This window comes from Protopterus annectens, chromosome 6.part0 (genome assembly GCF_019279795.1).
Source record: "Protopterus annectens isolate FY-2018-M chromosome 6.part0, PAN1.0, whole genome shotgun sequence".
Taxonomy (NCBI): Eukaryota; Metazoa; Chordata; order Ceratodontiformes; family Protopteridae; genus Protopterus; species Protopterus annectens.
The window spans coordinates 1,469,435,830-1,469,450,025 of NC_056737.1; the positions used below are offsets into that span (position 1 = coordinate 1,469,435,830).

Below are 14,196 nucleotides of genomic sequence, written 5' to 3' on the forward strand. Positions count from 1 at the left end.
GGAAAAAAGCAGAATAATGTAAATGTTTTGCATCAGTAGCTGCAGTGAACCTTGCAGTATTAAACTTACTCAGAAGAATTCTTTAATTGATTTATATGAAGACACCATGAAGAAAATCTGCTAATTGCTAATATTAAATTCTTTGCCATGTTCAAGAATGGTATAACAAAAAAATGCAATTGTCTTCTAAATTATTAACTGGAAAATGCTGGCAGTATTTGAAACTAAATATTTTTATAAAGGACAGTGACAGCATATTGTTTGACAAAGTCCTAGTAAATGATTCACAAAATAGTTTCACATGTTGTTGTTGTTGTTGTTGTTGTGTCTTTCGGCTTTTCCAAGTTAGGGGTCGCCACAGCGGAACTCCGGTCCGCTAATAATTGGTAGTAAATTTTTATGTACCGAATTGCCAGCTCTGACGCACAACTTTCAATGAAGGTACGCCCATTCACACATGTCTCCACATAGAAGACGCTCTAACTGAGAATCGAACCAGACAGCGTCTTACTGTGAGACGACAACGCTACAGCAGCACCACCACCGCAGTTGCTAAAATAGTTTCACACGTATTTTCAAATAATTAAAAAGTGATTGGGATAATCATATACTAGGCCAGTTTTGAAAAGAGTTGCTGTCAGTGTTAAATCTGCACTGATTCCAAATGACCATTTCTCAGTAAAAGTGACTTGCTTTGGTGTAAGGCCATTCTATAAACAAACTTTACACCAAGGGCTTGTTTCCAAAAGACCTGCTCTCAGTGTAAGTTGTCAGCTATACTGAGAGCAAGCCATTTGGAATTGGGTCCACTGCTATGAATAAATATAAGGATACAGGACTGTTTGGCTAGAAATCATCTGATATGGTTTTGCAAAACCAATTGAATACCTAAGTCATTTGAAAAAATAGTTAAATGGAATGGCTCATAAAGGCAAAGAAAAGGGTCATGAGTACTGGTGATGATACCAGAGTATACATCCCATGCTTCTATTGGGGGTATTTAATGACAGATGTTCTTAGCCATAATGGCCTGACATCATTCATCATTGCATATTAGATGTTTGGGAAGGGATATAGATTGGGCATATATATATTTATTTTATTTATTTATTTACATTTGTTTACCGGAAATGTCCGACTGGGCCAGAAACCCATTTTCAGCAGAGACCCGGGGAGAAAAGCTCCGCAGAAATACAAGCAATATACAGTAATTAGCTAGTGCAATAGTATACATACAGTAAGATTCAGAATATACATCTTCTAGTTAGTCTATACAAAGTAGTATTCAATACAGTTTTCTAGTAGATACAGGTTCAAAAAGAAAAACACAAGCATTTCAGTGAAGATCACCGTGAGAAAAAAATAAAGTTAATAGTGTGTACATATTAAATAATAGTTATGACCAAATTACATTTCCTTGATATATATTTATTTTTAGTAGTAATAAACACCGAGTAGTGGGAGAAAATGAAATAAGGAGTGGACAGTGTGTTGAGAGAGTTATATATATGTATCTTGTCAGTCAGGTTTGGTGCAGGAGCAATGCCAGTTCTTGGATAGATGTTCAAATAGTAGTTGTTTAAAACTGGTAGATTCAGGTGTGTTTTGGAGGGTGTGGGGTAGAGAGTTCCATAGTTTGGCTATATGATTAGAAAACAGGGGTTCACCATGAGTGCTGTTAGCTTTGTTTACTGTGAGAAAGTTTCTGTCTGCAGATCTTAGACTTCATAGACATGAGTAGGGAACAACAAGTTCCTTGAGGGATGGGCAACTGTCAGGATGGAAGATGATATTGTGTGTGAATTTAAGTTGGTAGAGATGAAGAAGGTTAGGTAGCTTGAGCCAATTTAATTTATGTAGAGCAATACAATGGTGGGTTTGATGGGGAAGGCTGGCTACAAAATGGGCTATATTGTTGTAGCAAGTTTCCAATTTGGTTACGTCAGATTTTTTTAAAGTTGGTAAAGAGGGGGAAAGCATATAGGAGTGTAGAGAGGAGGAAGGTTCTGAATATGGCTAGTCTGGTATTGTCAGTGAGGAATGGCTTTCTTCTGTACAGTGAGCCAACTGTGATGTGAACTTTTTTAATTGTGGTGGCTATGTGTTGGTCAAATCTGAGTTTGTTGTCAGTTGTCAATCCAAGGAGTTTTGTATGCTCAACTGGTTGGATGAGCGTGTTGTTTGCTGAGAGAATAGTGAAAGGAGGGGTGGTTGGTGATTGTTTGCTACTGGTAAATAGCATTACCTATCATTTTGGGGTTGAGTATTAGTTGCGATTTACTTAGATGTGTTTCTATATTATTAAAAGCTTGTTGGGCTACTATTTGGAGGGCTGGTAAGGTATCTGCTGAGCAGATTAAAGTTGAATTGTCTGTATACTGAACTACTTTAGCATGTGTTGTGGATGAGGCTAGATCATTAGAGAGGATGGTGAAAAGAAGGGGTCCTAGTATGGACCCTTGGGGGACTCCAACTAAGACAGGCAGAAGTGGTGAGAGTTCAGATTTCCATCATATTGCTTGTTGTCTGTTAGAAAGATAGCTTAGGAACCAGGAGAGGGAAGTCTTTGATAGGTTTAGTGAGGCAAGAGTACTAAAGAGTTTCTATTGGGAGACAGTGTCAAGGGCTTTTGACATGTCTAGAAAAATTGATGCTACATGCTGGTTTGAATTTCTCAGCAGGTTTATAGTGCTAGAGAAATTAATTAGGGTTGTGGTGGTGCTATGTTTTGCTCTGAACCCATGTTGGGAGGGCGAGATAAGGTTGTGAGATAACAGATATTGTAGTAATTGAGTGTGGATACATTTTTCCAGAATTTTGTCACAGGGGGAAAGGATGGTTATGGGTCTGTAATTGTTTAATTTTGCTGATGTTCCTCCTTTATGCAAAGGAGTGATGTAGGAAATTTTCCATAATTTTGGGACATATTGTTCTGCTATAGACCTATTTACCAGAATGGAGATAGGCAGAGCTATGGCATCAGCTGACAGTTTGAAGTACTCACTGGGGAGTTGGTCAGCTGCTAAGGGAGAAGGAATCACTTTTTTCAGCATTGTTCTTATGGTGTTAGGTGGGACAGGTTTGAGGTCAAAAAAGTTGTTGTTAGTGTCCATATTAGGAGGAAGAGACAGAGGGGTGGAATCGTTCCCTGTAACTAAGGAGAGGATGGTGTTTATAAAGTAGGTGTTGATTTGTGAGGCAATACTCACGCTTTGGTTATTGGTTGTTGGTTCTGGAGTTGTAGTTTTACCTGGGTGGAGGAGTGAGTTAATTGCTTGCTAGAACTTTTTGGGATTGTTTTCATATTTGTTTGCATAGTTGTATAATATTTTTTTTTGTCTAGTTTGAGTTTTTTATTTTGTTTGATTGCGGAGCTGCTGGTGTGCTAGCAGAGCTTTATTGTCTTTTGTTCTTTGGTATTGATACCAGGTTTTGTCCCTTTGTTTTTGAAGTTTAATATATATATATATATATATATATATATATATATATATATATATATATATATTATAGGAGCCCTTCATTTGGCCGAACTTTCAAATGCTCAAAACTCATATGGTCGACACTATATGAGCGAACATTTGAAAGGCAGACAAATTATAGCGGAGATCACTCTACAGTGGGACTGGGAGATTCCCCTTTCCTGCACTGTAGTGCAATCATGTAGTGAGTATATTTAAGTAGCAGGGGTTGTGGGGGGTGCAGGGGGGCTTGCTTTACTGTGTTTACATGTAGGTAAATGGGGCTATTTCAGGATGTCGGTCTTTTGGAATGTCAATCATATGGTGTCGGCCATATGAAAGTCGGCATTCTGAATGGTCAACATTCTGAAGTAGACCCATATATACATATATATATATATATATATGTGTGTGTGTGTGTGTGTGTGTGTGTGTGTGTACATATATATATATATATATATATATATATATATATATATGGGTAGGTAGAGAAAGTGATCATATATTTATATCTATATATGCATATATATCCCTGTGTGCATGTATACACACGCACACATATGTGTATATATGTATATATATATATATATATATATATATATATATATATATATATATATGTATATACTACTCTATGTATGTATACATATGTTTACATAGGTTTATATATGTATAGATAGATATATTACTGTTAAAAATAATGCAATCCACCTTTTAAACTAACAATGAAATTAAATAGATTCTTTGTAGAGAAGCTATTATACATTTCTTACAGAGCAATATGATCTTGATCCTTCTGAAACTTAAAGTGAGGCCCGTTGAGTTAAGCTGACAGTGACTTTTTCCTAGGTTAGTGGAAAGTTGCTTGCTGATGGTATGAGGAGATTTTTCTCATATCCATGTCACCATACAATTAACATAATACATATCCTAACTGGATATCCAAGGAAAGAGATGTAAAAGCTCTTAGTAAAAATGAGGAATAGCAGTTGCTTCAGGACTGAACCTTGGGATGCACTTATGCAAATCTGTAGTGGAAGAATGTGTGACAAATCTGTAATCTAAAGAAACAATGTAACAAGCAACTTTAAAACAAGGTAAGTACTGAATGTCTGAAGCTGTAACATTGTAATTCCTAGACTAGTTTTCAGTAATTAAAAGAATCAAAACCCTTAAATATGCCTCTAAAGATGTGTCTTATTCATAATCATTGGCCAGTATTGGAAGACTATTAGAACACAGTATTTCTGCATAGTAATGTAATACACATTCTATCTGCATAGTGATGCAGTACGCATTCTATCTGCATAGTGATGTAGTATGCATTCTATCTGCAGAGTGATGCAGTACGCATTATATCTGCATAGTGTCATAGTGTGCATTATATCTGCATTGTGACATAGTGCGCATTATAATTGCATAGTGATGTAGTCCGCATTATACCTGCATAGTGATGTATTATGAATTATATCTGCATACCTGCATACTGATGTAGTACGCATTATATCTGCATAGTAATGCAGTATTCATTATATCTGCATAGTGATGTATGCATTATATCTGCATAGTGATGCAGCATGCATTATATCTGCATAGTGACGTAGTGCGCATTATATCTGCATAGTGATTTAGTACGCATTATATCTGCATAGTGATGCAGTGCATATTATATTTGCATAGCGATGTAGTGTGCATTATATCTGCATAGTGATGTAGTACGCATTATATGTGCATAGTGATGCAGTGTGCATTATATCTGCATGGCGATGTAGTGCACATTATATCTGCATAGTGATTTAGTACGCATTATATCTGCATAGTGAAACAGTATGCATTATATCTGCATAGTGATGTAGTATGCATTGTATCTGCATAGTGATATACTACACATTATTTTTTCATAGTGATGCAGTGCACATTATATCTGCATAGTGATGCAGTACGCATTATACCTGCATAGTGACGTAGTGTGCATTATATCTGCATAGTAATGTAGTGCGCATTATATCTGTATAGTGATGTAGTATGCATTATATCTGCATACCTACATAGTGATGTAGTACACATTATAAATAAATAAATTAAATAAATAAAAAAATAATGATATAGTACACATTATAGCTGTATACTAATGTAGTACCGATTATATCTGCATAGTGATGCAGTACACATTATATCTGCATAGTGCTGTAGTATGCATTATATCTACATAGTGATGTAGTACGCATTATATCTGCATAGTGATGTAGTGTGCACTATATCTGCATAGTGATGTAGCATGCATTATATCTGCATAGTAATGTAGTATGCATTATTTATGCATAGTAATGTCCTAAGGATTTCACAAATGTGTGAACACAATGAGGCAAGATCAGATTCATGGTTTTGCCCTGTTGTTTTAGCATGTAATTTAAGCATGTTGTACATAATTATCATTATTCTGTATCACAGCTCAAAAAAATGTTACTTAGTTACACACATTTGCTCATCCAGTATTTCTGACTGAGTAGTTTGCAGGGAATTTTTAAAGTCTGTCAACTCATTACATTCCCAAAAATATTTTCCCAGTTATCTCTTTCTTGTCCACCATACCTCCAACACTTGCAATCTATAGGAGGAAAATTTCTTTGCAAGCTGCTTGGGCTATAAAAATACCTATGAAAACACTTCCAAGCATAGATTCCAAATTTTCTACACTTTGTAACATAACTGGGAGCCATACACACACATATATATATATATATATATATATATATATATATATATATATATATATATATATATATATATATATATATATATATATATATATATACATACATATATATATATATATATACATATATATATATATATATATATATATATATATATATATATTGTGTGTGTATTGCTCATCCAGTCTCTCTCTACCCTTTCTAACCTCCTCTAATTGATTTTTATAGCAATCATGCAATATTTTTATGCCCTATGAATCAGCCCATTTTAACAGCAGCATCTGATCTAGATTCTACTAAAACTCTTAACAGTGCTGTTTTTTCACTTATTATCCCCTATTCCTTTCTCTTTGCCTATACTCTGATATTAGTCCTTGATAAGGAAAACAATCTCTAGCCTGCAGTTCAAATGAATTCTTGGCCTCATCCCATTCTATTACCTTTTACTTGATAATTATTTTCTCCAAATACCAAAGTTCCTTTGACAGTTTTTTCAGTAAATTCCAGCCCAGTCTTACCTATTGCCTGTACCCCTAATTGTAGTCATCCTTATCTGTAGAATCTCCTTTTTCCATCATCATGTTGGCTTAATTCTTAGAATTCTTTCTGCTACTTTATGAATATAATATTCTGTATGATTATTGTTTTTCTCCTTAAGGATTTGCATCCACAGTCTCTGTCTCTCCTTATTTCTTGAGCTTCTCCCATTTCAACATCCCTTTCTATTTGAAATTATAGCTCTCTGTTTGTGCTATGTATAGGAGCTTTAACTGTATAGCTCTAAAATGTCTTTTCAAATTAGGTAATCCCAAAACACAGTTTTCTATTGAAAGGATCACCATATTTCACATGACTCTTGCCTTCTTCCTGTCCCTGATAAAATCCTTCAACTCTGTATTATTTTCTATCCAGAACTCATCATTGTTTTATAAATGTTATCAAATGTTTGCCTCCCCTCCACAAAATGAACATTTTCCATATCTATGAATTTTGGCATAACCTTTGCCATTCATTAACCATTATAGTCATAAACAGTTTATAGTCATGGGTTAAAATTTAAATGGGCCTATATAAAGCTGGATTTGATAGGTCATTACCATTTTTAGGCAAGTCACCACAGCTGAACATATTTTAAAGCTTACAAGACCTTTTATTTTTAATGAAAACCCTCAAAAAAAAGCACACACACTCTAATAGAAAACTCCATAACCAATTAACTTAATACAAACATGGAAAGCTATGTACATCTTAAATATTGAACATTAAACTCTACTATTAAGAACAATTATCCTTGATTGACAGTTACACTCACAGGCTTGAACTGCCCTATAATAATGCATTCTAGTTGTTTTCTACATGTGCAAAGAAGAATAAAGGTAAGACAAAACAGACCACATGCAGTATATGTAGAAACACAGGCTGTATCATGGGTCTTAATGTGTGTTTCTACATACACTGCATGTGGTCTGTTTTTGTCTTATCTTTATTCTTCTCACACATGTAGAAAATAACTTTAATGCCTTCAGAAAAAATATATATTTTAGCCATTGAGATAAAATAAATATTCTGCATTTACTGCCCTTATCTCCTTGTCTTCATAAAAACATGAGAACTAAACATACAGTTGCCTTCAGCTACAAGCTTCTCATGTTCCACTATGAAGATTTATTTTCATCACATTCAATGTTCTTTTATTTATTTGGTTCCACTTCAAGTCAAGGGCTTTAATGTTTTAATCCAGTCATTCCCCTATGAAAAAGCAAGAAAAAGTATATAAGTTTTACTTCTTTCATGCTCTTTTGTCAGGATTTTGTTTTACACTGCAGCACATTCATTTTTTTTAAACTGAACAAGAAGAAAGAAAGAAGAGGGGAAAAATGGAGGGCACCTGTTTACGTTAGTATCCATATTACAATTAAAATAACTGAAAAGACTTTACTGTATAATCTTCAGCATATGCCATGTTTTATAAAATATGCTGTTTAGAACAAAACTTGTTTTAGTTACAGTTCTCTTGTTTTTCACTCTACCACCCTCCTTAATGTTTTTTCCAAACATTAATGACCTGAAGTAGAGCATATGCTTAGGAGTTCCCTAAAGTTTAAAAAGTCAAAAAACTCCAATATTTTCAGTTTTCTTGTTCCACCATATTTTACAAATGTGATTGATGCTTTGCCATTCCATAGTTATTCATTATTTTCAAAGTTGCTGATTTTCTACCTGTTGATCTCCTTCTCCCAACTCCAGCCTCTGGTTCATTTCCAACATAGTCCTAGTTCTAATAGTCAACCTCTGTGCTTGTCTCTGTCTCTCAAGCATTCTCAATTGGAACATTGGAAAAGGTTTCACTGGCATAGTCTCTCTATGAGCATTATTATCTGAAGACTTAAAATCAGAATCCCCTTCTGGTTGATAGCACACATTTTGGTGGCCAAACTTATTTCCTCCTTAGAATGTTCTACATCAGAAATGACTTTGAGCCTCCAGGAAAACATATTCTGAAGAGAGCTGGATACAGCAGCTTGAATCTCATATTTGTTTCGTTCCACTCCCTGATTGGTGGAATAAATGTACTCCTCTTCTGCCTGGTGCACAGTGAGAAGTCATTTTCCACAAACATTCTATTGTCTCCAATTTTTAGTACTTTGTCCTTCTGGCACAATTCTGTCAAAATAAACTCTTTTGCTAGTAGGATTGCATCTTTACTATCAGTGGTCTTGGGTACTTTCTTATGGTCAGGTTTGGAGCATGGGCACCATGTCCTTTCAATTAACACCTCCTGCTGTGGAATACCAGTCTAGTTGCTTTATTTTAAAATTAATACAATCTGTTCCTTTCAGTTTCTCTGGTACAACCAAAAAATCTTAAGTTTTCCATATGTGCTTTGCCTTCTGATTCTACAATTTTTTGAAACATCTCTTCTTTAGCAGTCTCATACTCCTCATTTCGGCCTCTGATTTTTGCACTTTTAACAGCTCACTTGAATAGCTGTTTAAAGTTCTGTCCATTTATTCCAACTTTTAATATGAATTGATGCCGTCCTTCAGTGTTTCATTTATTTTAATCAGCTCTGAGCATGTTTGACTTATTATTACCTCTAGATTACTGGAAATCATATATTGCACCAAAGATGGAGCTTGAACTGCTTTTTTTTTTTTTTTTTACTGAAGAGTTGCAGGATTCTTCCCAGGCAGTGCTTTCTCCTCCCTTTATGTGGTTAATTTTCTTTCAGGTTCTCTAAATTTCTTCTTTGCTGGCATCCAAGAGCCATCTTGGAAGTCTGTTATTCAGACATTTTGAGAAAACATGCTCTATAGTCTCATAGTCAGCAGTGGAGCACCTATCAACCAATAGCATTCCAAAACTGTTTTGGACTGCCTAATGTGTATCAGCCAAAACATGAAGCTTTGGCTTTGTTTATTTTTTGGTAACCAAAAAGTCGATTTGACATGAGAAAATGTTGAAAACAAATAATGCAAATTGTCCTAGTTATATAGACACAGTTTACAGAGAAAAGTTAAGCACTTTTGTTACCATAGTGAAAAATGGAACTTCATCAGAACTAAAAGCATCCTGTCATGTGACTCTGGCTGTTGCGTTCTAAATATTCTGCCATTTAAAATAACTGAATCTTTTCATATACAACGGAGGGAAAATGTCCACCATAGATTCTAGAAGTGCAGGGCTAGTCTTCTCCAAACTGGATTGAAACGGTGCAGAAAAAGAGAAAAAAATCTTAACTTTGCCCTGACTACAAATGCACTGCTGGCATTTGTTAAAACACCATAATTTCTTTAACAAATGCAGGCATTATACTCCTGTAGCATCAGTGTCTGGCAATCACTACTCATGGCAGCTTTAGGAGTAAGGGAAAAAAAAAATCAGTGATCAATGAAGAAGTAGGGGGTCACATAGGTAGAATCAGAGTCTGTGTGGGGAGATGTCATGGGTTTTACTGAATATAACTTTTTCAGCAATGAGTTTTATTTGATTAGATTAATTACTGCAGCTGACAAAATAAAGTCCAAATTAGTGGAGTACAGCAGTATAGCCAAATGATGTGTGTGTGTGTGTGTGTGTGTGTGTGTGTGTGTGTGTGTGTGTGTGTGTGTGTGTGTGTGTGTGTGTGTGTGTGTGTTCCCTCTGAGAGCACCACTGATGTGTGATCTCAGAACTTGTGTCTTTAAGGTTTCAAAAGTGTAGAGGACACAGTCAATCACACAGGGAGTGCAAGGAGTTGTGTTTTGGCTATTTTAGTGTGGTTTTAGGTTTGATGGAACCTTTTGTTTTTAATGGATTGTTGTTTGATGCACTGAATCTTTATGTACCCATGTCATTAATAATTCAATATAGACCGATGTGGGATAGTGTCATATTAACATATATATATATATATATATATATATATATATATATATATATATATATATGTGTGTGTGTGTGTGTGTGTGTGTATATATATATATATATATATATATATATATATACAGGTTTTCTATCAAAATCGTGAATTACACAAAATAATCCATTCATATGACTGACTTACAACATTGACGACAGCAGAGTAAGTAGGTCAGTGTGTCGAATGTCATGCAGAGTATTAAAATTTGACATTATTCCACATACTGTTTCCCCTGCACCTTTTACAACAGAAACGTAAGTTATCTTTTTCAGGAGTACAAACGTACTGCGCAACAAAGAACTTCACATTTTTGTAGGGGGGGTAAGTCCACCTGCAACCCCCATGGGGGGCTGTACCCCCACACCCCCTGCAAATTTTATATACCAACTCGAGACTGCACTACAGTGAGGAAAAGGATACACTTCTCAACCCACACTGTACCGCAATCTCTATTCAGAACAGAATCATCCACTATCATTTGAGATGCTCGAATGAACTGTCCACTAGGAATGTTTTTTCACATAAAGTTATGGTGGCAACTCTTGAAATGGACATATTTGTTGCAGAATGTACTCTTACGATGAATACTACTCAAAAACACATTCTTGTTAGTGTCCATTATCAAGTTAACATCCAAAAAGGAAACCTTGTTTCCTGTTTCCCTCACCACTAACTTTAAAAATGTAGTACTACCACTTAAATGCTCCACAAACCCATTGACATTAAAATTGTCTTTGTAAACTATAAAGTACAGGTCATCTGTAAATCTTTTATAAAAGATAATTTGTTCTGAATAATCAATGTGTGGCAGTATTTCCATGTCCCTCCAACCTAATACCGAATTTGCATAGGTTGGGCCAACAGTGGCCCTCATGGCCACCCCTTGTAGTTGTTTATAAAATTGCTTGTTAAACAAAAAGTTGTTATCTAATAATAAATCTAACAAAGCAGTATAAGTAATAATACTGTTGTTACTTAAACTTGTATGCTTCCCCATAAACCATCTTACATAATCAACCCCAACATCTTTAGAGATACAAGTGAATAGGTAAACAATATCAACAGTGAACATCAGTAAATTTTCCAACCTAACATATGAGGAAGAAAAAAAATGACCTAATCTGGTTCAAAAAATCCCAATAATCAGCTACATAAGAAAGAAGATGCTTAATTGTGGGTTCAACACTGAATCTAAATACAGAGAAATACAGTCAGTGCAACTTCCTGAGGCTGATATAATAGGTCTGAATGGAGGTTTTTCAACACTTTTGTGAAGTTTGGAAATTGCAAACAACACACCCACCCTGGGATTATCCACACAGAAAAATTCAAACACTTCCCTATTTATTTCAGAGTTCATAAACATGTCATATGTGGATACAGGCATAACTTTTAACAATTTCAAATTTCATGACTTTCCTATACTCTAATACATTTGCCAACATAATTTCCATAGCTTCTATGTAGTAAATTGAGTTCATTATGACAATAGCCCTACCCTTATCTGCCTTCATAAACCTTAAATAAACCTCAAATATTTCCTTGAAATAAGTTCATTCAGAGCTTTCTTTTCATTAAGGTTTAAGTTATAAAACATTTTTCTGTTTTGATTTTGTAACATACTTTTAATATCTTTTTCACAGAAAGCCTTAAAGGCTTTTACAGTATGCACTAAACCAGGATTAGGTGGACGGCTTTGACAAAAAATGCAATAACTGTGACCAACATCATTCAATATATATCTTAAATTTAACTTACGAGTATAGAGCTTGAGTTCTATCAGAGTTTAAGTAACATTGGCCCTCCTACTGGGCTGGAAATTAAATCCCAGTTTCAACAATTTAATGTGCTCATCAGAAATGTTAAAATCAGACAAATTATAAACTGAGATAGAAATACCCAGCTATGCGGGCCGCTGTTGGCCCAACCTATGCAAATTCAGTGTTAGGTTGGTGGGACATGGGAATACTGCCACACATTTATTATTCAGAACAAATTATCTTTTATAAAAGATTTTCAGATGATCTGTTCTTTATAGTTTACAAAGTCAATTTTAATGTCAATGAGTTTGTGGAGCTTTTACGTGCTAGTACTACATTTTTAAAGTTTGTGGTGGGGGAAACAGGAAACAAGTTTTCCTTTTTGGTATTAACTTGATAATGGACACTAACACAAATATGTTTTTGAGTAGTATTCATCGTAAGAGTACATTTTGTAACAGCAATGTCCATTTCAAAAGTTGCTACCCTTACTTTATGAGAAAAATATTCCTAGAGGACAGTTCATTCAAGCATCTCAAATGATAGTGGAAGATTCTGTTTTTTTTTTAAGGAAATTAACCTCATAAAAGAGTTATTTTTGGAAAGAGGTTACCCTGGAGACCTACTTAAAATATGGCTCAAGAGGTCATTCATAGGAGACGGACAGATTTTCCTCCTATTATGCTAAGGGGTTTTTTTACAAATGCTCAGACTGTAGCATCTAGTGGTACACACACAAAAGAGAGAAGGGCAGAAGGTCCCAGATTCTGTTTGGACATTAATGTATACAGTAATTACATCTGACAGATTATTAGTGAGGATTGGAAAGTAGTTACAGGTAATGCAGCTTTATCTAAAGTTCTTGGAGAAGGCCCCCATTTTGTTTACAAAAAAATCAAAATTTTAAACATTTGTTAGAAAATAAATTTGGGCCAACCCTTACTTCTGGTGAAACTTGGGATATGTTCAAATGTTCAGGCTGCAGGGCATGTAGATTTATTTCTGAGGGTCCTGTTGTGTTTCTGGAGCATGTACAGTTTATTAAATCTATCCCTGGAAAATTGAGCTGCAGTACAACAGGGATAATGTTTCTTGTGATGTGTTCAACATGCCTAAGTTTTTATGTGGACATGTCTATCAGAAGTTTAAGGAAATGGGTATTAGAGCACTTGTATGCTATAAAAATAAAGATAGTAATAATGCCCTTTTTAAGCATTCCTTGACATGTTCTAACTGAAAAAAAAGTACTTTTTCTATAGTGGAAGCTGTTAAATGTGACCTTAGGGGAGGGGACTTTAGAAATTTTGTTGAGCAAAGAGAGGCAGAATGACAGATTAAACTTGCTTCTTATTTACCCCCTGGTCTGAATGATATGGTGAACATAAAATGTTTCTTAAAAAATAGGAAAATTACTAAAGTGAATATACAGGAGTGAATGCCCTTGTGTTTTAAACTGTGTGGACACGTTGACATGCACATTTTTGTAGTATGTCTTTAAATGTTTTTATTTATTTAATTGATTTATTAATGAGATAATCTGATTGGTCAAATGTTTTTTGAATGGTTTAAAAGTGATTTGGAAATGTATTTTATCATTTCTGATGAAGTCTTGGGGATGAATAGTGAACATTAGATTTTAACTATGCTAAAAAAGAACTTTCTTAGCTTCTCCAGTGCTTTTCTTGGTGGATTTTGTGTTTTTTTGTACTGTGGACACCTGTGCTTGCTTGTTTGTTGCTTTTCTCCTTTTATTGTGTTTTGTTATTGCAACACATGGCTGGAGCACTAGAGGACAATGATTTGGATTTGATTCTACATTCTATACCTATCATCAAAGAAAAAAAACACTTGAACTT

General features: G+C 34.8%; 1 protein-coding gene across 1 annotated transcript in view; it reads right to left on the minus strand.

The window, feature by feature from the left end:
• Window positions 1–14,196, minus strand: part of LRP1B (LDL receptor related protein 1B) — a gene marked incomplete at its 5' end in the record, with an annotated part of 5,941,474 nt that overhangs the window by 4,430,591 nt on the left and 1,496,687 nt on the right. The window lies entirely within an intron of this gene.